We start from the raw sequence: 27,745 nt of genomic DNA, 5'->3' as shown, positions 1-27,745 counted from the left end.
GATGGTTTGACCCCCCACCCCGAGTGAGGTGCCTCGTCCCAGCCCCGACTGGACTGTACCATCGGGCGGTGCCGCCGGGATTTCTCCCCCACCACCACCATCAAGTCCCCCCCCAACCCGGGTCCGCGGTCGGTTGGCCCCGGCCGGGCTCTGAGACGCGGAAAGAGCTTGGCGCCATTTTGGGTGGGACTAAGCAAAGACGAAACACCCTCCCAGTCGATGGGGTACTCTGGACGCTGGCTTATCCGGTTCCCTTAATCCTTTAGGTACTTACACGATGTTGGGTGAGGGGAGCTGGAAGATCAGCGGGTCCCCGATCCTCTCTCCCTAGGGGTGATGGAAATCAAACCCCCCCCGCCACCTCCAGGTGGTTCTTCCCGCCGCAGAGTGGGAGCTGCATAAAAGGCGGAGCCTCATTAGCATAACCTGCCTGGCAACCTGATCTCGGCGTTATGTGATTGGTTGAACTCTGTAAACTCCATGCCTCGCCTAGAGAGGAGTAACGCTGGGGCGAACTGACAGGCCCAGATTTAAGACTCATGACGAAGATCCTGAGACGCTTGTTCAGTCAGCGGAGAAGCTAAAAGGAGATTCACACAGTGGCCCAATGACGGAAGGCCTCTTTATTTCGTGCTCTGCTGTTCGTTTAAAGTCCAATCAAAGAGCGGGTCTCAGGCACCACTCGCCTGCGTTTGTGCTCTAAGCCAATCAGAGAAGCCGACTCTTCGGTTTCAGGGTCAAGACCGCTCGAAAGGACTGGCGGCTGCGGCCCAGGTGGGGAGCCTTCCAGCCTCGGTGCCCAAGGTGGGGAGGAGGAGCTGCTCGTCGGGTGCTGCACGCCCCCCGAGGGCCTGCGTCCTGAGAGCTGCGCCCCGGGACGCGGCGGGCCGAGGGTGCGCGGGCTTGGAGGCGGCTCGGGCCCCGGCAGCGGGCCGGCTTGCGAAGCGCCCAGCAGAGCCCACGCCACGCGCGGAAGCCCTGCGCCTGGGAGCCGGCCCCGACGTCTGACCTCAGCCCGGCAGAATCCCGGAGTGCGGCACTGCGTCTCTCCTCTCCCCTTTACCATGCTGAAAGGAAGTGATTTTCACAAACATGAAGATGTTATTCAACCCTGGTTAACCAAGGGCTTAACTCACTCTTTTCTTAACCTCAGGCTTCCACATCGTACCATCCCTTAAAATTGCCTTCTCACAGCAGCCCAGTGCAGAGAAATGAGCTCGGGCTTTGCGGCAAGACGCCAGCTGTAGTTCCCCGCCCCTAACACTAATGGCAACTAGATCTTGAAGAGACCTTGAGCCTTTGGACCTTCAGGGAGCCGTAATCCTGTCCATGACATCTAACTTGCTACGTTGTTTTGAAGATTAAGTGGGATTTACGTGTAAAATACTTAGGACGCTAGATCTTAAACGGATAAAAGTGTCAATGACGATAAAATATACAAAATTGCTGAACTATTGGCTAACCGAGAAAGTACCACTAAGCAAAAGACCTAAGAATAGAAAACACGGGGCGGTGGGCTAGCGGAGGATGTAAAATTCATTCAACAATATCCTCTTTACTGTTTATTTTAAAAACTGGAAACAAAATTTGGGAAATTTTGGGAAAACATTGTTTTTGGAATTTCAGGACTGTTGACTACCTTGTAAGCAACTTGATGATTAACCCATGCCTTGTTCCACCATAGACTCCTGTGCAGGCTGTCAGTAAACACTTGCTGAATTTAATTGAAAGCACACTTGGGGTCTGATGAGGCAGACCTTAACATTTATAGTAAGAGATGCTATTCACTCTTAGCTGGATATAAAGACACATGAAAGTCAGTTGCCTTAGGAAAGATGATATTAGTTAAGAGAGTCACTGGAATGTTCTCTTTTGGTGCTGTGAGTAGACAATGCCAGAATGGACAGGTCCACGGCCCCTAGAGAGAATTTCCCCCGTTTTGAGATTTAACATTATTACATCCTCTCTGAAGGATTGGGATCATCACAGCTGAAGTCTGCTGACCAGAAATGACCGCAAGGAACACAAAAGGGGAAATTGCCATGAGGAATGGGGCTGTCTGGACTGGAGGGCCCAAGTTGGCCTCATGGACTTGGAGAAATTGTCTAAAACTTTATTGGCCACGGAGCTATGCAGGATCTTAGTTCCCCCACCAGGGACTGAACCCGTGTGTCCCCTGCAGTGGAAGGGCTGAAAGCGCAGAGTCCTAACCACTGGACCGCCAGGGAATTCCCTAGAGCTTAAACTTTAGAGTGCACAAATGTTACAGGTAGACACCACCCCAGAGATTTTGTTACTCAGAAGGTTTGGAATGAGCCTCAGGAATCTGCCTTTTATATAAATGTTTCAATTAATTATTAAATTTGCACACAGTAGAATTCTCTCCCTTCAGTATACAAGTACTGAATATGTACTGTCTACCAGTCACTATTCTAAACAATGAGGATGGAATGGGGAACCAAAACAAAGCCCCTGCTCTCATGGAGCTTACGTTCTAGTGGAGGCAACAGAAGAAAATTGATAAATAAATGAGATGATTTCAGGTAATGATAAGTGCTACGAAGAAAACAAAGCAGAAAAATGCAAAAGGGAGGAGAATGCTGGCAATTTAAATAAAGGTGTCAAAGAAATCCTTTCTAAGATGCTAACATTTGAGCTGAGACTTGATTGATGAAAAAAGTCCACTGTGGTAAGATCTTGGAGAACATTCCAGTCTGAGACCAGCAGATGTAAAGGCATGAGGGGAAAAAGAAAAAAGAAAAAAGCATGCACCTATTCATTCATTCTTCCATAGAATAAATATTCATTGAATGCTTGTGATATGCCAGGCACTGTCCTAGGTGCTTTGAGATTTGTCAATTAACATTATAGACAAAAGGAAAAACACAACACATAAAAATCCCTGCCTTTATGGAGAGCTTTCACTCTAACACACTGAAAAACATAAGAAAGCCTGAGTTGCTAGGACACAGGGCAAGAAATACAGTGATTCAAGAAAACTTGGGGAAACAGGCAAGGGTCAGATCATATATTACTTTGAAGGCTAGAGTATGGGAGTTGTTATTGTATTTTAAGTGCAATTCAAAGTAGAGGTTTTAAGCAAAGTTATGATACAATGTTTTGTTTTGTTTTTAAAGATAACTCAGGCTGCTCTAGGAAGCTTATCATGTTGGCTGAGGGGATGAGAAACGGGAGACAAGGAGGATAGTTAGGGTCTGCTGCAATATGGTCTAAGCAAGAAATGATGGTGATCTTGACTAAAACAGGAGTAGTGTAAATGGGGGAAATGTATGGATACCAAATATATTTTTGAGGTAAAGCCAAAGAACTTGCAAATGAATCAGAGAATGGGTGAGAGTTGGCATTTCTAGTGATGACAAGAGAGTGATCAAGACCGATGCCTAAAGTTGAGACTCAAGTGACCTAGTAAATGTGGATAGCTTAACTGAGGGGAGACCTGGTTAGAAAATTAAGAGTTCTATTATAGTCATGTCAATTTTGAAATATCTTTTAGAAATACAGTTGGACATACTGCAGAAGCAGTTGGAATTCAAGGAGAGATCTGGGCTGCAATACAATTTTAGAATTCATCAGATTATACATTGTATTTTTTTTTTCTTTTTATTGGAGCATAGTTGATTTACAATGTTGTGTTAGTTTCAGGTGTACAGCAAAGTGACTCAGTTATACATATACATATATCTACTCTTTTAGATTCGATTCCCATATACGTCATTACAGAGTATTGAGTAGAGTTCCCTGTGCTATACAGTAGGTTCCTATTAGTTATCTATTTTATATATAGTAGTGTATATGTAAATCTCCCAATCTCCCAATGTATCCCTCCCCCCATAAACTGTATTTCTTTTTTAAAAAAAATAAATTTATTTATTTATTTATTTTTTGACTGCGTTGGGTCTTCGTTGCTGTGCATGGGCTTTCTCTATTTGCAGCAAGCGGGGGCTACTCTTTGTTGCGGTGCGCGGGCTTCTTATTGCAGTGGCTTCTCTTTGTTGCAGAGCACAGGCTCTAGGCACGCGGCTGCAGTAGTTGTGGCACGTGGGTTCAGTAGTTGTGGCTCGTGGGCTCTAGAGTGCAGCCTCAGTAGTTGTGATGCACGGGCTTAGTTGCTTCGTGGCATGTGGGATCTTCCTGGACCAGGACTTGAACCTGTGTCCCCTGCATTGGCAGGCGGATTCTTAACCACTGCACCACCAGGGAAGTCCCTAAATTGTATTTCAATACATAGGATTACATGAAGTCTAATTAGATGAGATCATTTAATGAGGATTAGATGAAGGAGAGAGTGTTTATAGAGAAGACAAGAGGGTCCAGGATTAAGCTCTTAGGAGCTGCTGAGTTTAGAGATGAGAGACAGGAGAGGAACCAGCCAAAGAGACCATGAAGGCCAGTAAAACAGGAGAACAGAGGAGGGTGGTGTCTGAGAAGCCAAGGGAAGAGAGTGCTTGAAGAAGGCTGCAGTCATCAGCTGCAGCTAATGATGCTGAGAGGTAAAGAAAGATAAAGGCAGATAACCTGTGGGCCTGGAAAGATGGAGGGGGAAGTACCTGGTTATTTGTCAATAGCAGCTTCAGGGGAGGGTTAGGAAACTTAGTAGGAATTGTCTGAAGAAAGAGTGGGAGGTGAAGAGTGATATCTGTTGCCAATAGTATAGCAGATAAGATAGGCCAATAAAAACAACTAAAATGCTGTTACATGCTTTCCGTAAAACACTTTTTTTTAATGCACCACAGAGCTGGCAACAGAGTGAGGACTGTACAAAGGGTAAAACCAAAGTCCGTGAGTAAAAAGGGAAGGCTCATCATTACAGAAGAAAACAAACTAATGAGAGAAAAAGGAATGCTGGAAAAAGAAGAGAGATCATTTGGCAGGAACCATAACAACTATTAAATTTTTTCAAGCAAGAATGATCAATGGATGATAAACCTTAATGGATGAAAATTTGATGGTTTGATATCAACGTGGTCTTGCAATAGCTCTACAAAAGATACTTATTAACTACAATGGAAAAAAGAATAACTTTACAGTGGAGAAAGTTGGCAGATACCATCATTGTGATCAAAGCTACTATACTCAGGGATAGGACCCCTGAGACCGAGTGCCTCTGCGTGTGATGCCCTGGGAAGGACACGACTTCTGCAATATGGCTGCCAGAAGTTCTTAACTCAACTCTAGATATAAGGAAACCATGGGCAAACCCAAACTGAGGGATATTCTACAAAATAACTGGCCTATACTCACCTTTAAAATGTTAATGCCATGGGCTTTCCTGGTGCCATATCTGGCAGCTGTGACTGTGACCTTATTTAGAAATAGGGCCTTTGCAGATATGATGAGTTAAGATGAGGTCACACTAGATGGATATGTTGGGCCCTAACCTAATGACTGGTGTCCTTAAAAGAAGAGAAAATATGGAATTCCCTGGTGGTCCAGTGGTTAGGACTCTGTGCTTTCACTGCTGAGGGCGTGGGTTCAGTCCCTGGTCGGGGAACTAAGATCCCGAAAGCTGCGTGGTGTGCGGCCAGAAAAAAAAAAAAAAAGAAGAGAAAATAGAGATACAGACACACAGGGGAGGATATATGAAGACGGGGCAGAGATGGTGCATCTACAAGCCAAGGAAAACCAAAGATTGCCAGCAACCACCAAGGGCTTGAAGAGAAGGATTCTTCCCTAGAACCTTCAGAGGGACCATTGCCCCGCCAACACCTTCATCTCAGACATCTAGCCTCCAGAACTGTGAGAGAATGAATTTCTATTATTTTAAGCCAGCTAGTTTGTGGTACTTTGTTATGACAGCCACAGGAAACTAAGACAACATTATAAAGTAAGGAAGAAACTATAAGGGCGCGAGATCGTGTATGTGTAGGGCATCTCCATGTGGATGGCTGAGATTATGAGCATTTATGAGATAGGAACATTTTGAGGGTTTTTTTGTTTGTTTTTGCTGAGAAGGTTGGCTTTTTAAAATTTATCTCACTGAACTGTAGTTGATTTATAATGTCGTGTTGTACAGCAAAGTGATTCAGTTAGATGTATATATACATTCTTTAAAAAAATTTTTTTTATCTTCTTAATTGAAGTATAGTTGATTTATAATATTGTGTTAGTTTCAGGTGTACAGCACAGTGATTCAGTTATATATATATATATATATATATATATATATATATACACACACACACATATATATATATATATATATGTGTGTATAGTCCTTTTCAGATTCTTTTCCCTTATAGGTTATTACAAAATGTTGAGGGACTTCCCTGGTGGCGCAGTGGTTGAGTCTGCCTGCCACTGCAGGGGACATGGGTTCGAGCCCTGGTCCGGGAAGATCCCACATGCCATGGAGCAACTAAGCCCGTGCGCCACAACTACTGAGCCTGCGCTCTGGAGCCCGCGAGCCACAACTACTGAGCCCGCGTGCCACAACTACTGAAACCTGCGCGCCTACAGCCTGTGCTCTGCAACAAGAGAAGCCACCGCAATGAGAAGCCTGTGCACCACAACGAAGAGTAGCCCCCCCTTACCGCTACTAGAGAAAGCCCGTGGGCAGCAAAGAAGACCCAACACAGCCAAAAAATATATATATATATTGAGTATAGTTCCCTGTGCTATAGTTCCTTGTTGGTTGTATGTTTTTTAAGATGTGAAAGGAAAAAGCCAAGGAATTGAGCAGACAATTATACTAAAATATGATTTTTATATAAAATCGGACACACTTAATTATGGAGTGGAAAATACAAGCAGGTTTTTATCCCTGGCGGTCCAGTGGTTAGGACTCCGTGTTTCTACTGCAGGGGGCCCAGGTTTGATCCCTGGTCGGGGAACTAAGATCTCCCAAGCCGCGCGGTGAGGTCAAAAATTAAAAAATTAAAAAAATAAAAATCAGCTTTTTAAGAAAGATAGATAAGATGGCTGCAGAAGAACTAGCTGTTATGGGGTATCTGCTTTTGTCTGTGTCCCAGACTCCCAGAGATCTTAAGTCACAAGAGTGGATATACCATCTTCAGTTCAAACAGCTAGAGCCACAGATGTTGGAGAAAGAACTGCAAAGGAGGTGATGTCCAGCAGAAGTTAATAAGCAGCGAGAAAAGCAGCAGGAAGACTCTGAGTCAAACTGCATCTTTCTCCCTGAAATACAGTCAAGGAAAAAGAAAATATATGAAGTTGAAAAGTACTTCCTTAAAGAAAAAAAAAAGGAAAAGAAAAGTACTTCCCATCAAACATCGTTCCTTCAAGAAAACAGTTTTATGAATATGGCTCAGTTTGAAAAATTTGGACCACAACTTAGGTTTCAGTATGAGCGAATCTGTGTAAGCAAGAATGATTATGAATATAATGAGTTTCCTATGGTTCCTCCTATGTGTAGTGATCTCATCTAGGGGTAACCATTGTGAGAAGAGTCTTCTCCCAGAAATATAATGTCAGCAGATACCTGAGAATTAATACTACAGAGAAACTGTAGCATTTAAGGAATGTTGGAAAGCCTCTAGCCAAAGCAAATCTCCTTAAGCGTAAAAAAATTCATACTGGAGGAAAAAACTCATGAACATAATGAGTGTGGAAAAACCTTTAGCCTGAAGCAATACCTCAGAGATCATGAGAAAATGCGTCCTGGAGACTGTGCATTCAAGCATGTGCTGGCTGGACTCAAGTGTTCTTTCTCTCTCTCTCTCTTTCAAGTGTTCTCTTTTTTTAAGAAAATAGATTTATTTAATTTATTTATTTATTGGCTATGTTGCGTCTTCCGTGGCTGTGCGCGGGCTTTCTCTAGTTGCCGAGGGGTTCTCATTGTGGTGGCTTCTCTTGTTGCAGAGCACAGGCTCCAGGCACGCAGGCTTCAGTAGTTGTGGCACACGGGCTTAGTTGCCCCGCGGCATGTGGGATCTTCCCAGACCAGGGATCGAACCCGTGTCCCCTGCATTGGCAGGCAGATGCTTAACCAGTGTGCCACCAGGAGAGTCCCTCAAGTGTTCTCTTGAATCTCATCCCTCACTCTACATTTCAGAATCCATACAAGGAGGAAATCATATAAAAGTGATAAAGGTGGAAAAGACTTCCGCTGTCATAGAAAAAGCTCACACGCATCATTATAAGGAGAAGGAAAGCTTGTACTCACATGTCATTTCTCATTAGAAATCAAAGAAGGCATGCTGGAGGGACGCTGTGCATCTAAAGAAAGAGGGCAACCCCCGCTCCAATAGCAAATCACATCTCACAGAGCATGAGAATATCCATACTGGAAACAGCCTCCTGAGTGTAATCAATGTGGAAATGTCTTTACCTAGATGCAATGCCTCATTACGGATCAAAACATCCATACTGGAAAGAAACTCCCTGAATGTAATGAATGTGGAAAATCTGCAGACAAAAGGGAAAACCTCAGTATTCATCAAATCCATGCAAGAGAGAAAGCTTATCAATGTAGTAGGTATGAGAAAGCTTTTGTTCAGAAGTCAAGCCTTATTAGATGCTAGCGAGGTCTTCCTGGAGATAAACCCTATGCATGGGAGGAAGGTGAGAAGGTATTCAATGGCAAGTGAAAATTCTCATTTGAGAGATGCCCTATAAATACAGTGAATGTGCAAAAACCTTCAAGCAGAACCCATGCTTCATTAAATATTACAACATTCGTATAGATGAGACACCCTATGAATGTATTAAGGGTGGAAAAGCCTCTGGAATCCCACTGCTTATTGTATGTGAAGAACCCATCCAGGTAATAAACGTGAATGTAAAATGTGTGGAGAAGCCTACTCTCTACGCATGAGAACCAATGCTGAATGGAATGTCCATTAACAGGTGAGTGGGTAAATATATTGTGGTATATCTGCACAATGGAGTGCTACCCAGCAATAAAAAGAAATAAACTATTGGGCTTCCCTGGTGGCGCAGTGGTTAAGAATCCATCTGCCAATGCAGGGGACACGGGTTCGAGCCCTGGTCCAGGAAGATCCCACATGCCACGGAGCAACTAAGCCCGTGTGCCACAGCTACTGAGCCTGTGCTCTAGAGCCCGCGAGCCACAACTACCGAGCCCACGTGCCACAACTACTGAAGCCCGCGTGCCTAGAGCCCGTGCTCTGCAACAAGAGAAGCCACCGCAATGAGAAGCCCGCGCACGGCAACGAAGAGTAGCCCCCGCTTGCCGCAACTAGAGAAAGCCCGCGTGCAGCGACCAAGGCCCAACGCAACCAAAACTAAATAAATTTATATTAAAAAAAGAAATAAGCTATTGATACATGCCATCATGTAAATTCATCTCAAAATAATTATGCTGAGTAAAATAAGCCAGACAAAAAAAAAAAAAAAAAAAGAGAGGAGAGAGAGTACATACTTCATGATTCCATTTATATAAAATTCTAGACAAAGTCAAACTAACGTGTAGTGATCGGAAGCAGATCTGATTGCCTGTGGGGGAGGGAGGAGGGAGAGGGATTACAAAGGTGCAGAAGGAAACTTTTGAAGGTATGTTCACTTTCTTGACTATGGTGGTGGATTCATGGATGTGTACATTTTTCACAGCTGATTAAGGTACCCACTTTAAACATGTGCAGCTTAATGTCACTTATACCTCAGGAAGGCTGTTCGGATTGTTTTGGGGATTTCTGACAGTTATAGTAAGTCAAGAAATTTTTTTTAATTGGTTATGAATTCGAAAAGGAGAATTTAATCTCCATTTGTTTATAATATGATTAGGATTTACCAAAGTCTCTTAGGTTTTTTGGGTAAACATAATATAAACAAAAAATACTAAAAGACTTAAATATAACAATGAAACAATAAAAGTCTTCTAAGACAATCTAATTCATTATATGTGCCATCTCTTCTAGGAACATTGGCAACCTTCTTCACCAAGACTGGAAACCAAGGAGCTGTAATGGGGGAAAACAACTATAATGGAGACAATAGGCATATTTTAGTTGCATGTAAATAAAAACTTTGGCTATATATACCACAAACAAAGTCAATAAACAATATATTAAAATTTTTGCTATACAGAGCACAAAAAGTAATATCTTATAAATTTATAAGAAAGGGCAAACAACCCAAAAGTAAAATAGACAAGGTGTATTAAAATTTCAAGGCAGACGAGCAAATCCAAATGTCCAAAACTATATAAAACATACTCAAACTTTAAGCATCAGGAAAATGGAAATTAATTATTAGATATTACTTTATTTTTTAAAATATTTATTTATTTATTTGGCTGCGCTGGGTCTTAGTTGTGATGTGCGGGATCTTGGCTGCGGCATGCGTGTGGGATCTAGTTCCCTGGGTTAGGGTAATGTGGGGAGGGCATGGGGGGGAGAAGGGGAGGAGAATGCCAAGCAAAAAAAGCAAAAATACCAAAAGAACAAAAAACAAACAAAAAACCCCCTACAACATTAAAAACATAAAATCCAGGATATCATAGCATCATATTTGTGGATGTATATAAAATAATCTATGTGTATAAAAATATACAAAGACATTAAAAACTAAAATACAAATTTAGCAAGTATTCAACAGATAAAAGAGTACTCATTGTTTGTTTTCTAAAACATAATCAAAGAGAACTGCTCTTCTTAAATATCTGTTTTAAAACACAAACAATATCTGTATTAGTTTTCTAGGAGCAAATTACCATAAACTGGATGGCTTGAAACAATAGACATCTATTCTCTCACAGTTCTGGGGGCTAGAAGTTCAAAGACAAGGTACTGGCAAGGTCATATTCATTCTGAAGGCCCTGGGGAAGAATCCTTCCTTGCCCTCTCCCAGCTTCTGCTGGTGGCTGGCAAGCCTTGGCATTCCTTGGCCTGTAGTGTCATCATTCCAATTTCTGCCTCTGCCATCACATGACTGTCTTCCCTCTGCCTGTATGTGTGTGTCTCCAAATCTCCTTCGCCTGAGAGGACAGCAGTCACTGGATTTAGGGCTCACCTTAACTTGATTACATCAGCAAATAAGGTCAATATTCACAGGTACCAAAAGTTAGGACTTTAACATATCTTTTCGGGGGACACAACTCAACCCACTATAGTATACAACTTATGACAATCAACTAAAACATTTCTATTAAAAGGAGAGAACAACAATGTCACATTTATTGCAAGTATTTAACACTGCCCTGGAAGCTCAAACCACTGCAATAACACAAAAAACAAAAACGAGATAATTATTCGAAAGGAGGAAAAAAGTCAGCATTATGTGCAGAAATCCAGAGCATATGTGTTGATATACAATTGGGTCTGTAAGAGAGTTTGAAATGGTGACCACACACACAATAATTAAATACAAATTAATAGTTTTCCTTAACAGTAACAAGAAGCATAGGAAGCACCATAGAAAAATATGTAGGTATGGAAAGCCTGCTACGCGCTTAGCTTTGTCCTCTAAGAAGTGAGAAGTGCGAGATGGCTCAGTTATTCAGAAGGATTTTCTGGATCCCGGGGCGAGGTTTCTGCTCCAGGCACGCCTGACCTGCTTTACCATGTGGCCTGTGCTCTGCCCACTTGCCAAGGTTACTTCTGACCCTCTCTGCACTCCTCCCTCACAACAGGAAATACAGCTGGGCAATCTACAATTCTCCTTTCTCTGATCCCTCCTGTTTGGTTCCCAAGTGGTTTGTAGGTAGCAGCCCTGAAGCCCCCTCTGTGCTTTCACTTGTGGCTAAACCACTGGAGTTGCTGCCTTGCTGGTTGTTTATGAGAGAAGGTTACTTTCTAGGCAGAAGCCAAAGAGCTGTGTTAAATGTAGACTGTTTTAAACAAAGCTGTGGTCTTTTGCCAACTTTTTCCTCCTGTTCATGATTTGGCTTCCCCTCTAGCTGAATGATCATGGGAGAAAATGACAGAAGGACATGACCGTGGATAGAAGAGAAAGAGAAAGACAACTGCAGATTCTGATGGGAAAAGTAGTATTGGGGAGCAAAATGAAAAAAGAAACAAACAACAAAACCACCAACAACAACAACTTCACTAGAGTAAGCTAAGAAGATGTGAATGACCGGTTTTGGAAAAGCTCCTAGAAAACATTGAAGAAAATACTTTCTAAGAATTTTCACAATGAAACATTCAGAGCAACTTTTTGGTTTACTTAAAGCTTAATTTTAAAAAATAAATGCTGGGCAATTTCTATTTTGAGTTAAGCCCTTCTTTTTGTACCGCTTCAGCTTGCTGTGCCTTTCATGTGGATGGCACCTTTTGATCTAAGTGAGATTGCAAATATATTGGCCAACCAAACAGTTAACTGGGGTTAGTCTTCTGCTGAGTGGGAGAAAGGAAATGGAAAATTTTTTAGAAAACAGAATCCTAAGCCAAATATAGCAAAGATTAAGATCCACAGAAACATTGTTCTGAATATTGATGGGTAATCCATGAATAATCCTCAGAAATAGATATTGCTGATGCAAATCAGATGAAAAAAATTGGGGTGGATTTTTTCCAGCACATATGGCAACAAAGAAGAGTAGAGCAGCGTTACTGTTACCAGGGCCATGAATGCATAATTTTAAAGACTGAGAGGAAGCAAAGTGAGTCCCATTGGTTAGAGAAATAATCTTCTGTTAGTGAGGACAACGTTTCCCTATTAAAAATAGGAGACTGTAAGAAATGAGGGGAAAACTCCATTGTTTTTAATGCCAACCATGATGTGTGGATTTTAAGTTGTTTAAGCTTTTTGCTCCTTCTCAGTAAATATTAACAAGAGACGGGTCCTGCATAGATTTAAATTTAAGTAAGACCTTTCCTGCTCCTTTCCAGTGTTTTCTATTTACTCTACTCCTGTGGTCATGGAATGTAAATATTCTCTTAACTTCTCTTTCTTATCGTATTAAAATAACCACCGGAGAGCTTGAGAATTAAGCAGGATTCTTTCCCCTCAAGGCTGCTTTCAAATTCTAGGCTGGCATCAAATTTCTTTTCATTTCAGTCCAGAAAAAATCAAATTTTTTTTTACGTTTAAAATTTTTTATTTCCTCACCAGGAAGAAACATGAATCACTAATACCTACAAATGCAGTCACTGCTAGTGACTAGGTTTCTAGAAAAAATATTTTTTAGTTTTGTTTGTTCACACAAAAGTCACACACATGGAAGCGTCTCAACTATTCAGATTGTGTTCATGCCCTAGTTAATCAGCCCACTCACATGTCAGTTGTTGGAAAGTGTTCCTCCAGGTTAGAAAAGGAAAATAAGACCCTGACTTTTAGTCTTGAGACTATGAATCTCTCTAAAAACTTTTAGGCAAAGTACCATGTTCAACTTCTTATGTGCATTTCTTCTGAGGGGAGATTTCATAGTTTCCAGCACATTCCAGGGAGTCCAGGATCCCATAAAGACCAATAATCACTCCTCTATAACAGTTACTGAAAACCAAGGGGTTTTTATAATGCATTCCATACACTTTCTTAATTGGTTACATCAGTGCTTCCCAAATTTTAATTCACATACAGATCATGTAGGGATCCTGTTTAAAATGCAGATTGTAATTCAGACGCTCTGGGGTAGGCTCTGAGACTCTGCATTTCTAACAGATGCTGTTCCCACTGGTCCGTGGACCACACTATAAGTAACAGCAAAAAATACAACACACCCTAAGAGTACCCTATGCAGAGCTCAGAAAATTTCACCCATTAAGATGATTCTAATACTGTGTTTATCAATATACCCTAATGTCTGACGAAGACAGGAGAGTAAACACTTACACATTGACTTTTGCCATACTTGGAATAAAGAATATAGTCACGAGATGATGAAAAGTAACACCCTCCCCGCTATTGAGAGGTCTGAATCTGATTTCGCGGTGTCATACATCATGGGAGCTCTCTGATTGAATTCCCTATTTTTGTGTTTCTTCCATCGCCCCAGTCCATAGAATTGGTTCACAGAGTTTCGTAAAATGCTGTCTGTTCCCGCAGTGCAGACATAGATGTAAATTGAGGATGCTCCTTTAAAAAAAAAGTCGTTGTTTTGTTATCATCAAAACTGAAATATTACCCTCTCTTTTTTTCATCCTCAGCCATATAAAGCCTTGTTACAAACAAGTTTAGAAATAAGCAAAACAAATACATTTTATTATTCCGGTGGGGACAGGATTATCACTTTCTCATACATTCACCTTACTTTTCTTCTCCTCTGCGTCTTATGATTGACTCACCCACGATTATCCAATTACCTATCTGGAAGTTTTACCAATACCTGAAACTTAACACAAGAAATTTAACAATTCCCCTTTCTTATTCATATGTATCTCCCATGACCCAAACAACTTGTGATGAAAACCAAAAGATTTTGTTTGACTCTATGTCAAGCTCCATACTTAATCACGTACCAAATCCTATTAAATCATCCTCTCTCTTGTTTCCTGAAACAATATCGAGGATTTCAAATGGGAAAGAAAATGAAGAACTATACCAGTTTTTTTTCCCTCCAGCCCTAACTAAAAACTGCAGCCTCGTCTCTGAGATGTGAGGGGGAAAGACAGCAGCAAAGAGGAAGAGAAGGTGCCAGAGAAGGAAAAGGTGGCACAAAGTGTGTTCCAATCGTTTACACGCCATCTTAAGTGGAGAGCAGGACAAAAGCCATTTTAAAAATAGTGCCGTGTAATGTAAATGGTTAATAACTTGGGCTCTGCTGTCAGACCTACTTCCAACACTGTTTCTAAGCATTCTTACACCTCACTTTCCTCATCTATAATATGAGGATAACTTTGAGGGTTGTTTTCCAAATTATCCATCCTCCTTCTTCCTTATTAACAAAATTTTATTTAGTGATCTCACAGCCTCTTTTGCAACTAGAGGTGATGATAAGACATAGTTCTGACCAAAAAGATGTTGATGGAGGTCCTTGAGAAGAGATATTCATTGTCCTTTCTCTCTGGGAGGCAGATGCAATGTCTGGAGAAGTGTCAGTGATACTATGACCATGAAAATGAAAGACATATGCTGAGAAGAGTGAAGAAAGAAGATAGGATTCTTAGTGATGTCATTGAGTAACACATAAAACTTGACTGGGCTCTTTATTAAATGGAAGAAAAAAAAAAGAGTGGATATCTGTATACGTATAACTGATTCACTTTGCTGTACACCTGAAACTAACACAACATTGTAAATCAACTATACTCCAATAAAATTTTTTTTCCAATAAAATTTCTTAAAAATAAAAAATAAAACAAATTTTTAAAAATGGAAGAAGAAAAAAAACCAACCTGACTTCTTAAACTCTTGTAAAAGTGTTCTCTATTATATGTAACACAATCCTAACTGATACACTATTTCACAGAGTTATTGAGAATATTATTAAGTGTGATAATGAATATAAAAATGGTTCACACAGGGTGTAGCACATAGTAAGCATACAATAAATGTTAATAGTTATTATTGGCATTATATTTATTATTATTATCGATATTATTATTATTCCCCATGGCTTCTTCATTCTTCCCCATCTCTAGCACAAATTTTTTTGCATTCTACTTTATTTCCACACCGTCAGCCAAATCAAGACACTCATTATGTTGCATCTGGATAATAACCAACCCACCAAGTGTTTTAGTTGTATCTTGAAAGATAAATTGTTTTCAATAGGCAGAGAGAAGGGATGAGGGCCTTATTGGTGAGGGAGACAATGGTGTCAACACAGGTGGTGAGGTTGGGAAGCAGACGATAGCAGAAACTCCATGCATTTCTGGAGGATTAATGTGGGATCAGGTAGAAAGAGAGGTTGGAGCCAGATTGTCAAGGGTTTTCTATGACTGGCAAAGAGCAGACCAAGGAATTTGTAGTATATTTTCCTGTGAAAATTTTAGGGCACTGTTTGGTTTGGTTTTGACACAGGAACTAATACAATTAAAGAAGTGAGAAGAGTTCATTCTTTTGCTTACTTGGCTGGCGTTTAGCTTGCTCAATTATCACATGAGGAAGTTAAAACAGACGCTCTCAAAGACCTGTGAATATTCTAGAAGTCTAAAAGATTCATTGGAAACTTCGAGAATATTCTAACAGCTAAGCTTGAGTTCAGAGCCTCCATTTCAATATTAGCCCCGACTTACTCATTTATTCTTTCTTGCAACGAAGTTAATCTATGTTGCGCATTCTGAGTCTGAGGACATTTGCTGCTACCTCAAATCTCACTGGAAGCCAACTTCAATTACCCATAAACATCAGAAAAATCTTCCTCATAAACTTCAAGAATCTCTAGCAGCGACCCTTGGTCCACCCAGCTTTCACATCCCTCTGTCAACTAGCTTCAGTACCAGTGAACTCCATCTCTGCCCTCCCCATCCTTTTACAGCTCACACGTAATGCTAGATCCCAAGGTAAGTGGAATGTTAACTTACAAATCAAATGCAATATAATAGTGCAAATGGTTTACTACCTAATCAATATATTGTGCTTGTTTTTTAAAATAAGTTTACTGTTTTTAAGTTATAGTACAATGCCAATCATAAAAGAAAATAGATGAAAGATTTTTTAAAAGGAAGTAATAACACCACCATCCAAAGGAAAAGGTGTTAACTTTGGGGGGGGGGGGGTCTTGCTTTGCCAGATTTTTGGGTGGCTTTTACATAGTTGTCATTATTTTTAATTTATACAATGTGATTTTATAGCAATGTTTTCCATGTTATTATATTGGCTTTATATGTAACTTTTTGATAGTTACATAATATTTTAAATTGATCATGAAATATTTAATACCAAAAGATATAAGGAATAATAGAATGAAAATCCATGTATCCTCACAGAACTTAAGAAATAAGCCATTGAGAATAAAGAAGATGTGGTATATACATATACAATGGAATACTACTCAGCCATAAAAAAAGAACGAAATAATGCCATTTGCAGCAACATGGAGGCAACTAGAGGTTATCATACTGAGTGAAGTAAGTCAGGGGCTTCCCTGGTGGTGCAGTGGTTAAGAATCCACCTGTCAATGCAGGGAACACGGGTTCAAGCCCTGGTCCGGGAAGATCCCACATGCTGCGGAGCAACTAAGCCCGTGCACCACAACTACTGAGCCTGCGCTCTAGAGCCTGCGAGCCACAACTACTGAGCCCACATGCCATAACTACTGAAGCCCGCGCGCCTAGAGCCCATGCTCCGCAACAAAAGAAGCCACCTCAATGAGAAGCATGCGCACTGCAATGAAGAGTAGCCCCCACTCATCACAACTAGAGAGAGCCTGTGCACAGCAACAAAGACCCATCGCAGCCAAAAATTAAAAAAAAAACAAAACTGGTTGTGTTAATTAAAAAAAAAAAAAAAGAGAAGTAAGTCAGAAAGAGAAAGACAAATACCATATGATATCACTTATATGTGGAATCTAAAATATGACAAAAATGAACCTATCTGCAAAACAGAAACAGAATCAGGGACATAGAGAATAGACTTGTGTTTATCAAGGGGAGGAGGTTGGGGGAAGGATGGATTGGGAGTTTGGGATTAGCAGATGCAAACTGGTATATATAGAATGGATAAACAACAAGGTCCTACTGTATAGCACAGGGAACTACAGTCAATATCCTGTGATAAACCATAATGGAAAAGAGTATGAAAAAGAATGTATATATATGTATAACTGAGTCACTTTGCTGTACAGCAGTGATTAACACAACATTAAATAAATCAACTGTACTTCAATAAATAAATAAATAAATAGAAATAAACCATTGAACAACAATACAATATCTGATGACCTGTTATTGGAAAGAAAGGACAACATAAGGCAATGGACTATTACCGTTAAAATGCTGAAACAAAACAAGTAGGAGGCAGTCATTTAAAAGTAAGTCTAAGAAACTGAGGACAAGATGCTTTCTTGAAGACAAAATCTCTCCCACAACATGATAATAACATGGTAACAGCAGTCACTTCTATCAAAGGCAGAATAAAAAACAACAGGGAACTCACTTTTCACTGAAGGCCCTTCTGTATCTTTCATACCGACTTCTGAATACCAGTCAGCTATTCAAAAACACTAAATATTTTTAAAGCCTAAATAATAAAAAAATTACCTCTTCTATCGGTTATAAAACCTATGTCCCTTTTAATTTGCTATTTCATGCCTAACGATATGGTCAAGAGTTATAAAAATATGCATTCGTAAATCTAGAAGAAATGAACATGAGCACCCAAGAGAAAAGTCAATGAAGTCAGTAAAACTGAGGAGAAAAAAACCAATGCAAGAAAAAACAAGACTGAGCTTCAGAATAAGGAGTGCTTCCATCTGTTATATAAAACTGTTATATAAAAACTATGTTCCTTATGAATTTGCTTTTTCATTCCTAATGAAATGACCCCAAATTAAAATGTATCTTGTTAAATCTAGAAGTAAGGAAAAGAAGCACCCCACAGATAAGTTGAGTCCGCAAAACTGAGGGGGTAAAATGTGACTAAAAACCAGGTCAAGCTTCATGATAGTGAGAGGTGGTCCAGAATTTGGGAGGAAAGCTCAATCTGTATTTAATTTTCACAGTGACTTCCATTTACAGGGTGCTTGATGGACTCAGAAAAAACTTATGATTTCATATTTAAAAGCCACAATTGAATTCTCTGTACTATTTTCCCAGAGAAGCAGCTTAGCATAATGGTTGATAGCACAGTTTTGAGTTGGCCTAAATCACTTCGAATCATGGTTCTGTCACTTATTAGCTATGCACACTTGGATAAATGCTTCAATTTCCTCATCCAGAAAATGGGAAAAATAATAGCACCTATCTGATATAGTTCTTGTAAAGATCAAATGAGGTAGCACAGTACTAAATTGCTTAGGACAGTATATGGCACATAGTAAACAGTCAATAAATGTTTATATGTGTTTATAAATGTGACAGTATTTTAATTAAGCGTTACCAGTGTTAATATAAACTTTGTTGCTTAAAAACCAATTTGTGAAAAATATCTTCAACGATTTTTATTATTCATTTGCATTTGATTAAACTCGATAAGTATAAGCTATTGGAATAATGTACAAAGGTTTTTTAGTTTTAGAATGACTACAACCTGCTGCTCTGGAAAAAGGAAGCTCCCTCGTTACACAGTGCCATGTATACACTCCTCCAGGACTTTTCTAAATGTAAATAAATGCAAAGTGTTTAAAGAAAGGAAAATTAAAAGTGGAGGGAATTCCCTGGCAGACCAGTGGTTAGGACTCCATGCTTCCACTGCAAGGAGCGCGGATTCGATCCCTGGTTGGGGAACTAAGATCCCGCAAAGCTGCTAGGCACAGCCAAAAAAAAAAAATTAAAAGTGGAATTCTATGATTTGTGAATTATATTCCAATAAAGCTGTTGTCAAATTTGCTACACATTTTTCCTAGGTTTTTTGGGGTCCGTGGTGTAGTTTTTAAACAATGCCTATCAGTATAGAATTAAAGGGTTGAATACTTGATTCTATTCTAATGTCAATTTGCTTATGTGGGTGGTCACACATAATAGATAGGATATTTTGACGGTAAAATCATTAATATATCATTAAATTTACAAATGTATATACTAATCTGAAATTGGCTAAATTTTAAGATTCTCTTGGTGGTCTTAAATCAGCCATTTCCTAGAACAGCATTTAGGGTACTGCTGACCCCAATGTGGTTTGTAAAGCATGTACCATCTTTAGTATCTTATGGAGAACTTTCATTTATGTTTTCTTTCCTTTATTTACTTATTTTTGTTTTCCTAAGAAAATAATTAGCAGTTCAAGTTTAAATGACCATTAAATCCTTTCAAATTACATTTCACTAAACCGTCTAATGTTAGGAAACTTAGCTCCCTTGCTATTTATTTACGAATTTCTTCCACTCTGAGAGGTGGGCACTTCTGCGATTTTAAAATAAAAATTTGGCCTTAAAAAAATTTAAGACACAGAGAAACACTAATATTATATAATATCACTTATATGTGGAATCTAAAAAATAATACAAAACAGAAACGGACTCACAAACATAGAAAACAAACTCGAGGTTACCAAAGGGAGGGATAAATTAGGAGTTTGGGATTAACAAATACACACGACTATATATAAAATAAACAACAAGGGTTTACTGTTGTATAGCACAGGGAACATAAATTCAATATCTTGTAATAACCTATAATGGAAAAGAACTGGAAAAATATGTATATAAATATATATCACTGAATCACTTTTCTGTATACCTGAAACTAACACAATATTGTAAATCAACTAAACTTCAATTTAAAAAAATTTAAGACACAGGTTGAAAGAATCAGTGGTTTCACTCTGAAAGGAAGAAGAAATAGTGACATTTATTTACCATTCTTGTACCTCCTCTGTTATGAAGAAAGAATTCCTAGGAATTAGTAGAAGTCTCCTTTGAAGCCTTATAGAATTAATAGAGCTCTTAACAGGCCAAAACAACTATCATCTACTGCACGGTATTTATTGAGCACTGCTTTATGTCCAGGCCTGCCGCAGGTGCTGGGAGATGTAAGGAGAGTGACTAAGAGGTCCTTTCAGGTAAGGCAGAGAAGGAAAGAGAATAGTGAGAATTCCACCTGCAGGTACCAGAGCCAGGATACAAATGGTCTTTTATAACCTCCTAAAGAATATGGATTTTTTCCCGCAGCAACTGACAGCCTTAAAATATATATTTTTTCTTTTGGCCATACCATAAATCAGTGGGCATCTTTAAGTGCACTGCCATGCATGGTGCTACCTTTGCCATATTTGCAACACCATGAATCTAATCAAATGAAAAAAGTCACTATTACTCTTTGAATAAAAAGATGTGTTTTAAAAGATAGTACAGGAGACAGCATGGAAAATGGGCTTCACAGAGGAGATATGGATAGAGGATGACCATTGGGAGACAGACTGCAATAGTCCAGGTGAGATAAGATGAAAGTCTGATGTTACAAGACATCCTGCTAAGGGCTGCAGGGAACAGAAGCTGAGCAAGACACGGCCCCTGCCTCGAAGGATGAATGAAGAAAAATGCCAAACTCCATGCTCATTTACCCCAACATGAGGCTCCTGGAGCCAGTGATGTAGAAAGCTATGAATAAGAGAAGATGGACTTTTATTAAAATCCTGCTGAAGGTAGAGATTATAGAAAGCAGTAATTCTTGCTTGATCTGTTCAATTGCATGCTGTCTCCCTTGTCTTTAGGTAATCGATTTCTACACCCTGCTGTTTGTGTTTTGACCCACCATACAAAACAAGGTAACGGGAACAATGCAGTCAGCAGTTGCCTGGGCGTGTTATCGGATGTGATTTCAGTAACGAACTACTTGCTGACTCAGAGACAAGAGGAAAGCAAAAATCTCTCCCAGTTCTGCGGACAGCCAAGTGATTACAAGACTGTCGACGCTCACCGGGGTGGGCACCCAGCTTGCTCATTTGCTGTATCATCCGTGAAGCAGGACCGAAGTTCCATTCTAAATGGAAAGAATTACATGAGTCATGTAAATCGTTGTCAGGGCTACGTGTCCAGGACCAGGTGGCAAAAAACCCAGACACCTTTCCTGCCCCGAGGCCCCATTACTCACCTGACGTTTCCGGTGGCTCCACAGAGGGAGCCAAGAGCAACGCTACCGCAGCACCTCCCCCATCTCTGCTGGAGAAAACAGACACCCGGCACAGAGCCTTGTCCCACAGTAGAAAAAGGATGGGATGTGGAATCAGATATGGCTGAATGCTGGCTTTGTCAAGGCTGTGTGACTTCCTGCAAGTCAGTTAAGCTCTTTCAGCCTCAGATTTCCCACCTATAACATAGTGCTTACGATAGGACCACACATATCTCTGCAAAATAATATATTTACAACACCTGGCACTCTCATACTTTGCAGGGAGGAATGTAAAATGGTGCCGCCTCTTTGGAAAACAGTTTGGCAGTTTCTTAAAAAGTTAAACATCGATTTACCATACAGCCCAGCGATTCTACTCCTAGGCATCTACCCAAGAGAAACGAAAACATATGTCCACACAAAGACTGATGCGTGAATGTTCATAGCAGCATTATTCATGAGTGAACCACAAAAACATTATGCTAAGTGAAAGAAGCCAGATGAAAAAGATCACATATATTATGAGTCCATTTACATGAGGAAAGGCAAACCCAGAAAAGACAAATCTACAGACTTCCAGCAGGTTAGAGTTGCCTAGGGCTGAGGGAGCGGGGAGGGGAAGAGACTGCAAATGGGCAGGAGGGATCTTTCTGGGGTGATGGAAATGCTCTGAAATTGGATTGTGGTGATGGATGCACAACTCTGTAAATTTACTAAAAGTCACTGAACACACACTGAAAAATGGTGGAATTTTATGATATCTAAATGTCTAATATCTAAATCAGACCTCAATAAAGCTGTTTTTAGAAACCCACCAGACATGTAGTAGATACTCAATACTACAGCAAATCACTAACATTTAATAAGCATTTACTGGTAAGCAACTTTAAACACATTACGTGCCGTAGCTCAATTTAACTCATTTATTTCTAAGGCGTATTTCTTAGTTTCAGTCTTTCAAATACCACTTTCACTATTTTTTCCATATTCACTTACCATCAACACCAATTATCAACCAAATATTGTTCTTTAAACAAAATTACTTACATAAAACTTAGAGAAATAAATTTAAAAATAAAACACTATATCCCTATGGTAAATGCAAAATCAGTATCATTTGTCATAAATAAAATGTACTGTGAAAATAAACACAAAGAAAGCCAAATGATCTTAGTTTGTAGACACATGTTGTTACCTAAGGAAGGCTTGCTCTCTCCCTTGAAAAAGGAGACTGAACAAGTTAGCCAGGTGATTTATACCAGCACAAACGGAGAATTTCGCTTTGATGTAATCAGAACCTGAGACTGGGATCCCAGGCTGAGAACAAAGAAGGTTTTCTTGTGTCCCCACTGTCAATAGAGTTGAAAACAATTGAGGCCAGATACCTTCTTAGGTTATCAGAGGCGGAGGCGGCTGAGCCTCAAAAAGAGCAGATGCCTGGATAGAGGGGCGGGGGAGGGGTTGAGGACCTTCAGTCCTGACTCCTGACTTGGTCAGGAATTCTGCCTCCTCTGAGGCACGAAGGGGCCTGAGAGAATCACTCTCAGGGACCACAGAATAGTAAGGAAGGAGGTGGCGTCCATCCACTGGAGGTCGGAACCCGTCTTGACCTGGAGCTGCGACTCCAGCAAGGAGTGTGGAGACAGAGGCTTTGGAGGAGCCTTGGTGCTCCCCTCCCAAGCCCCACGCCCACAGGGTGGAGAGTGCATGGAATGGGAGCTGAGGGCAGTTGAGGCGGTCAAGCCAGAGTGACCCTCCGATGCTGGGGAACCTCGCAGGGCCTACTGAAGAATGCGTCCCCACGCTAATGGGAGAAACAGAATTTAAGACGCCCAGAACAAGGGGACCTCAACAGCCAAGAATGTCAGCCAGAGAGGCAACTGAGCCAAAGAGGATCTGACATCGTTTAGGGAGGAGACATTTTTCCCTCTTCCTTCTTTCCCAAAATCATGGGAGAAAGCGATTCCACTGAGCATGGCAGAAGGGAAAAAAGAAAACATTTCAGGTTTGTACCTCGCTTGATTCAGATTGTTCAATAAACTGGGTAGAGAAGGATTAAAACAACTTAAAAAGATCTCACTTTCACACTCTGCCATCCAACTGCTGCCTAGACTGTGACATCTAAAATCATCTCTGGTTCCTCCTACAGTTTAGAAAACACTGCTCAAGGGAAAGTGAAGAGCTGCCTTCAGCCCCACCTGCAATCCAGCTGCGATGCTGAAAACGTGATAGGATGATACCTAAACAGCTTCTCCACCCCATCTTTATCAACCTTGGTCTGTCTTTTCCAAGCTATGGAGTCCATAAAATTTAGTAACATTACATCCTTGACCAAAGTGACTGTTTTTCTCTCAATTTACCCCCCTCTTTCTATTTCTCTCACTTGTTCTATTTTCCTTCCCTCTTACTGATTTCCAGTTCTTGAGTTTCCTTGGTCAGCAAGGGAGAATTACTCTCCACTGGTGGGTCTTACGGTCAAATGAGAACCAGGACACCATGGGAGGCAAAATGTTGGGGAACAAAAACTCCTGCCTGCAATGGCCAGGGTCTGAGTTCAGGTTCTGCCGTATTGTCTATACTAGTTTACATTCTGAGCATCAGTGCATGAGGGTTTTCTTTTCCCCACATCCTCACTAACACTTGTTATTTCTTGTGTTTTTGATGACTGCCATTCTGACAGGTGTGAGGCTGTATCTCATTGTGGTTTTTATTTGCACTCCCCTGATAAGTGGTATTGAGCATCTTTTCATGTACCTGTTGGCCATTTGTTTGTCTTCTTTGGAAAACACTGCGAGTTTTTTAAAGAGTAAAGTAGTGCTATGTGTTGTTCATGATATATACATATGAAGGGAAAGAACTTCAAATGTGTGGAAAAACACATTAAACTCATGCTAATGGAGAGAAAGAGGCCATGGGACTGGGGAAGGGTACCCAGGGGCTGAAAGAAATAGTCAAGGCAAATATAACAAGTTAGGAACAACTGTTCAGTCTGGGTGGTAGGCACATGAATGTTTACTGTACTGTATTACTCTCTGTGTTTTTGTCTTTTGAAAAAAAATTTTTCTTAAAAAATATTTCTGCTCAGTGTTGAAAATCTGGAGAAAACAGAAAAGGGTAAACGCAATGACAATAATAAAAACCCAACATTCATGGGTATATGTACCTCCCATCTTTTTTATTCATTTATGCATACAAATGCGCTTAAACACAATTGGATCGTTCTGTTTTGTGGTACCTAAGTTGCCTGCTGGCAGCTGGGTTGGATGGCCTAGGTGTCAAACAGCAGGCCTTACGAAAATGAAACATTCCCTCCACCCTTTTATTATTGAAGCTTCTGGTTTATAAAACTGCTCTTTACGAAAGATCTGTTGTGTAGAGCGTAAATATTTAATTTAATCCACATCACTTAGGCCTGCCTGGTGTTTGTTTTTCATTTATATTTTACTGTGTTACATAATGCCAAATTCATCTGCCAATTCACTCCATTCAGTTTTTTTAAAAAAGTAAAATAGTTTTTTGGTATTGTATAGATACCAAGTGTTCAGGTGATCCGCTAAAGTTCTTTTTTATCTACTTGGTTTAGAATTGTTTATGTGTCTTCCTTCTACCCCAGTAATATCAGTAGATGAGGGTATGTTTTTTTTCTCTTCACCCTTTCACTTTTCAACCACCTACTTCTTTGAGTTTGAACTAAACTCAGGAGTTGGTTAAGGTTTGAATACTCAACCAGTCAGGAAATCTGGATTTGGTCTCTAATAGCTAAAAAAGTCACCTGAAAGTCTAAAACTGCACTGTCCAGTGTAAGTAGCCACTAGGCATATGTGGCTCTTTAAGTTTAAATTTATTAAAACTGAATAAAATTTAAAAATCAGTTCCTCCATTACAGGAGGCACATGTCCAAGTGCTCAGTAGTCACGTGTGGTTGGTGGCTTCCATGCTGGACAGCCCAGGTCTAGAACATGTCTGTACCTCGGAAAGAACTGTTGGACGGTGCTGGTCTAGATCATGTGCCAGCAGTTATGTCATTTCCTGCACTTTCCAAATTCCCCATCTTCATCTTCCTAACTTTGAAAAGCTTCTGCAGGTGCAACTCTGGATGAGGAAACTGTGGGTAAGACATGAATGATGAAGTCAAAACTAGCTAATTGGAGTCCTCTTCACTCTTCCCTAGGGACCACTATTTCCCATAAGCTACTCAGGCTTCTGTCCTGGTCTCCATCTTTGAGTTGTTGTAAGATTTTCAGATAAAGATCTTACCAAGAGGGCTTCCCTGGTGGCGCAGTGGTTGAGAATCTGCCTGCCAATGCAGGGGACACGGGTTCGAGCCCTGGTCTGGGAAGATCCCACATGCCGCGGAGCGACTAGGCCCGTGGGCCACAATTACTGAGCCTGCGCGTCTGGAGCCTGTGCTCCGCAACAAGAGAGGCCGCGATAGTGAGAGGCCCGCGCACCGCGATGAAGAGTGGCCCCCACTTGCCGCAGCTAGAGAAAGCCCTCGCACAGAAACGAAGACCCAACACAGCCATAAATAAATAAATAAATAAGTAAATAAATAAAAAGATCTTACCAAGTGACAGAGGTAGATCCACGCACCCAAGGCTCCTTATTATGTTTATTTATGAAAGAAAGTTTGAGGATTTGAGGCAAATTTAATCGGTAATCCAGTTTTGTCCTTAGACAAACTTCTAGTCACTGCTTCCTTCTTGGAAGGTAGACTAATAGTCAACTAATAAAGGGTGGAGAGCAGGAAATTGGCTAATTTGCATCCAGTGACTCCATAAGGTCAATAAGCGGTCACAGCTCAGAACAGCTCTTATTTTTGTAGAGGACGTGCTCTATGGACAAATAAGGTGACAAGATAAAGTAGCACCTGTAAATCTTTGAACCGAGGAAAAATAGTTAGCAAATGAAATTTCTCGTGAATACACCTTTCCTAAACTTATGAGGCGATTTTTTCTTCAAATTCTCTCCATTGTTTCTGTGTACCTAGTGCACCGTGATTTAGCTTTTCTTTGTTTTTTTTCTCCCTCTGTACTTTTGCATTTAGCTTTTACAGAAGTGTGCTCTACTGCTATTCTAGAATGAGTCTATATACCACTTAACCCTTAAATCACCACATTTTATTAGAACACCTACAGAGTATTTATTATTTCAATTAATAAATGTATGTCCTTTTTGATAATTATCTTGGGGCATGAGTACCAAGTGGAAAACACTCAGAAAATTATGCAGAACTAAAAAAGCCTTCAGCCAATGACAAATGTACTCTTTAGGCATTATGCCATTTAAAATAATTACAAAGCAGCTTTCACAAAATACTCTCTTATGGAGAAGCCAGCTGAAAAAAGATCAATGTTAGTACAGAAACTCTGAAGGAAGCCAAACTAGGGGCTTCACCAGGGCTGGAGTGGGGAAGAACTTAGGTAAACAAGTGTCCTCCACCATGAGGCCTCTGTGGTTTCCAGGTCCCTCTTCTCTAGATGGAATTTGGGACCTGTGAGTAGGCGTACCCCACCAGATCACAAATTGCTCCAGCACTGCAGAGGGAAAGAGGCAGTCACTAGGAAACCAAATCTCAAACCACTTAGGTCTTTACAGATGTGGTCAACACTTACAATTCTCCTTAGAAGCAAATAAGCAACTTGTTCAGACTCTCCAAGGTGAGTTCAGTCTCATACTTGGAGACTTTCAGAGGGAAAGGCATACATCTGATGAGTTCTAATTTAAGTCTGTGAATCTTTTCCTGAATTGCTAGACAAATATTAGCCCTGTGTGCTGTTGCCACTGTCATCTCTTCAGCTCACTAGAGGCTAGTCATCACTCCCAGCTCCCTGCCTTTGCCTCTTCTGTAGCAATAATGAGCTTGGAAAGAGACTCTGAGAGGCCTCCTTGATTTTATTCATATATTTCATTTTTTATTTTTTTAATGTCTTTATTGGAGTATAATTGCTTTACAATGGTGTGTTAGTTTCTGCTTTATAACAAAGTGAATCAGCTATACATGTATATATCCCCATATCTCTTCCCTCTTGCATCTCCCTCCTTCCCACCTTTCCTATCCTACCCAGCCTCCTTGATTTTAATCAGCCACACAGAGTAACTCATTACAAACAATCTCACTTCATGTTGTGCATATTTTTCAGGGCGATGCTCAGACCCCCTGTCTAAGTATAGTCACATGCTTACAGAAAACACATATTCCCAGGCTCCACCTA

General features: G+C 40.4%; 1 protein-coding gene across 3 annotated transcripts in view; it reads right to left on the bottom strand.

Annotated features, from left to right (window-relative positions):
* PRDM10 (PR/SET domain 10) overlaps nucleotides 1-19,348 on the bottom strand; it is a 105,369-nt gene extending 86,021 nt beyond the window's left edge. For 2 of the 3 annotated variants that reach the window (XM_082476196.1, XM_082476198.1), the window contains exon 1: nucleotides 275-19,348. The gene's annotated coding sequence lies outside the window, so the exon portion shown is untranslated. The remainder of the gene's footprint in view (nucleotides 1-274) is intronic. The other variant, XM_082476197.1, reaches the window with a different exon arrangement.
* Between the last annotated feature and the right edge of the window lie 8,397 nt (nucleotides 19,349-27,745).

This window comes from Balaenoptera physalus (assembly GCF_965194825.1).
Source record: "Balaenoptera physalus genome assembly, chromosome: 10".
NCBI lineage: Eukaryota > Metazoa > Chordata > Mammalia > Artiodactyla > Balaenopteridae > Balaenoptera > Balaenoptera physalus.
The sequence above is the reverse complement of the archived record's forward strand: the minus strand, read 5'-3'. Positions and strand labels throughout refer to the sequence as shown.